The sequence below is a fragment of the Ceratotherium simum genome, chromosome 35 (assembly GCF_057802395.1).
Source record: "Ceratotherium simum simum isolate JZ-2026a chromosome 35, ASM5780239v1, whole genome shotgun sequence".
Classification (NCBI taxonomy): domain Eukaryota; kingdom Metazoa; phylum Chordata; class Mammalia; order Perissodactyla; family Rhinocerotidae; genus Ceratotherium; species Ceratotherium simum.
In genome coordinates this window covers 27,663,941-27,667,231 of record NC_141934.1, presented here as the reverse complement: position 1 = coordinate 27,667,231, position 3,291 = coordinate 27,663,941, and the positions used below count along the sequence as shown (strand labels likewise).

The window sequence follows — 3,291 nt, the reverse complement described above, 5'->3', positions numbered from 1 at the left end:
GAATCTGGTAATCTTATATTTTGGGCAAAAAAATGCACTCTTAAATTTTCAAAATGTTTTTATCCACTGCCCACATCCACGTACAGTTAAATGGGTCAGCTTCAAGGTTAGATGGTAAAAACATTCAGAGCTTCCCTATCTTCAATTAGTTATAGGCAGAGAGTCATATTTGCAGGGAAATACTGCTTTCATTTGTGTTTTAATTTAATTCTCCTATAAAATGAGGTCACGTCGACAATGTTAACTTATTTTTTCCAACCACAATCTCATGAGGTAGAACTGGTTAGTGTTATTACTCTTGTTTCACTGATGGTGAAAGGCTCAGAGAGGTTAAGGAGTTTGCCTATGTCACCCATCTGACAAATGACCTTGGAGCAACATGAACTCCCAAATCTTTTGAGTCCAAACCTTAAGTCTGCCTGTGCCACCAATGGCGGTATTATGAATTGTGTTACTGAAAGCTTCCACTTTCGTGAAAGCTGGTAGATTCCCTTGAGTTGATACAACAAGCCTGAACTGTGAATGTCACAGTCCACATTTTAGGAAGAGCCAAGTGCAACCAATGTCTTGTTACACTGACAGCTGCATTCAAGGGACTGTGTCTCTTTCTCAGACAAATGATTTCTCTGACTAGAAAGGCTCAAAACCCCAGTACTCAAAGTAGCTACTTTTTCTTCTCTGCTGCAGAGATAGACCTCTACTCAATCTCTAATGATGCAATAATCCTATTTATATCACCAACATAAAACACCCCCATTACAAGATAGGAGACAAATCAGTTTTCTATTGCTGCCGTAACAAATTTCCAAAAATTCAGGGGCTTAAATCAACACAAGTTTATTCTCTTAACATTCTGGAAGTCAGAAGTCTGACATGGGTCTCACTGGGCTAAAATCAAGATTTCGACATGGTGGCTCTAAGGGATAATCTGTTTCTTTGCTTGTTCCAACTTCTAGAGACTGCCTGGATTCCTTGGTTCACAACCTCTACCTCCATCTTCCAAGCCAATAATTTAGCATCCATCATCTGTATCTCTCTCTATGACTCTCCTCTTCTGCCTCCATCTTCCACTTTTACGTATTTTTGAGACTACAGGCATGCGATGCAAAGCAACATTTCAGTCAATGGCGGACCGCATATATGACAGTGGACCCGTGAGATTAGTACCATATACTCTAGGTGTGCAGTAGGCTATACCATCTAGGTTTCTGTAAGTACACTCTATGACGTTTGCACAATGACAAAATCGCCTAGCCACTCATTCCTCAGAATGTATCCCTGTTATTAAACTACAAGTGACTATATACTGCATAAACCAGAATAATCTTTTTTTTCTTTTTAAGTTTATTTCCTCCAGTCAGTTTTAATGAATAGCAGTACCACATCATATGTCACACCAGTTCAGGGTGAGAATTTTCTAATAAACCTTTTCTGATACTAAAACTGCTTCCTTTCGTATCATCCAAAGGTCCACCCCAAGCTGAGGGAAGAGAAGGCTGGATGGTCCCTAAGTTACCTGGGGGAAATCCAAGATATGTTCCCTCTTTGCAAGAAGACAGGGCAGGGAGAGCAAATTCTAGCCCCAAAGAAAGAAGGACTAACAAGCAATAAACATGCTGCTCCATCCTTCTTGTGAGGCCTTCCCACCGTTGAGAAGGAACTACATCCTTAACCCACAGGTATTTTTCAACTTGGCTATGGGTCACGTTGTTTCTTGCAGCAGAGAGCCCTGGGCTGCTCCTAGAGCCTCTACCCTACCTCTACCACCAGCGCTAGTGGGCCAGGGGGCGGTGGCCTCAGCCATCTTGTGCGCGTCGTGCTTCCTGTTGATCACAGGGCCCTGGCTGTGAAAAGCCTCCAGCATCATGTGACAGTTTCTCTGGCATCAGCATCTACAGGTGCCTTTTCTCCCTGCACTCGGTAATCATCCACTTCATGGCCAGGAAATGACCATGCTGCTCACCTAGCGGCACAGGGACTTGGTAGCCGTGGCCACCCCTGAGGATGGGTACCAGCCCAATCCCAGGCTCACAGTCTTTCAGGGCTCGGTGGAAGATGGTGGAGGGGTGCCTTAGGAGGTTGTCTGTTCCTCTGCCGAGGCAGCATGGTACTTCTCAAACTGCTTCCTTTTCACAGCTTCCCGAGTCCGTGTCATGAGGGATCTGGTCAGTACTCTGTTTCCTCCTTTCATCATCATGTTGGTGAATGTACTGATCACTGGGTCCTCAAACACAGAGCTCGTTCTCGTCGCTGGGGCAGCTTGGATAAGCTGAGTCTTCCTGAGCTCCCGCTCCTAGTTCTCCTCCTCAGTTAGCTCGGGCAACGGCTTGCAGCAATATCCCCTGTCAATGTGGGGGTCCTTGTATTCAGGACCTCAGCAGCTCCACCTCACCCGGGTGAGCCCTGGAAGCCCCAGGACACCACTCCGCACCCCCACCCCCAGGGCCGACCACCCTTGCTCAGCCTTCACTGGGGGCGGCCATCTTGACTGGCCACGAGGACCCCGAGAGGACTGCCCTCGGCATGCCTGAGAGAGTGACGGGAGACTAGGACAAGGCTCCACGGGGTCCTAAACCTGTGCATCACCCCACTAATCTGCGCGTTAAGAGTCTCTCACTCTGAAGTCCAAACGGAAGAGTCAAAAGGAAACATTAGCTCTCCCATTATCCGTCTCAGTCTGGCGTGACCCTGGGTGACGGTGCTCGCTCCTCTCAGGCCCCCATGCAGGCTCCGCCCCAGCGCCTCTCTTACAGGTTCTCGCGAGGTTTGAGGCGGAGGGGGGGACCAAGCTGGGCGTCTACATTACGGAGGAGGTGGAAGAGGAGGCCCGGAGTCACGGGTGCTTGTGCCTCCAGCATAATCTTACTTTAATGTCAGCTGATTGGCAACCTCAGTCCCATCTGCAACCTTAATTCCCCTTTGCCAAGTAAAGTAACCCATTCACAGGTTCTGGGAATTGGGACATGGCATCTTCAGCCGCCATTCCTCTGCCTACCCAGGAGCTAACTACAACTTGTGATAAATGGTCCACTTTGCTGAGATGGCAGCGGAGCGCTGTCATTTGACTTGGGGCAGCAGCCCCTGCCTCTGTCGTCCGGCGTCAGGCCTGTGTACTGAGAGCGGCAGGCACAGGCAGGGCCAATCATTGTCTCCATCCCCTAGGCTCAGTGTTTGGTGGAGGGATGGGCACGTGAGCCACACTGGGTCATTCGGAGTCCTTCCCTAGGGTTTTCCAGGCTGGAGCTGATAGCAATGACCCCTTCTTTCTTCCTGATAGAAGATTCTACTACT

General features: G+C 48.5%; 1 pseudogene; it reads right to left on the bottom strand.

The window, feature by feature from the left end:
• Positions 1-1,760: 1,760 nt before the first annotated feature.
• LOC101404365 (small ribosomal subunit protein uS7m pseudogene) lies at positions 1,761-2,656 on the bottom strand (annotated as a pseudogene).
• Between the last annotated feature and the right edge of the window lie 635 nt (positions 2,657-3,291).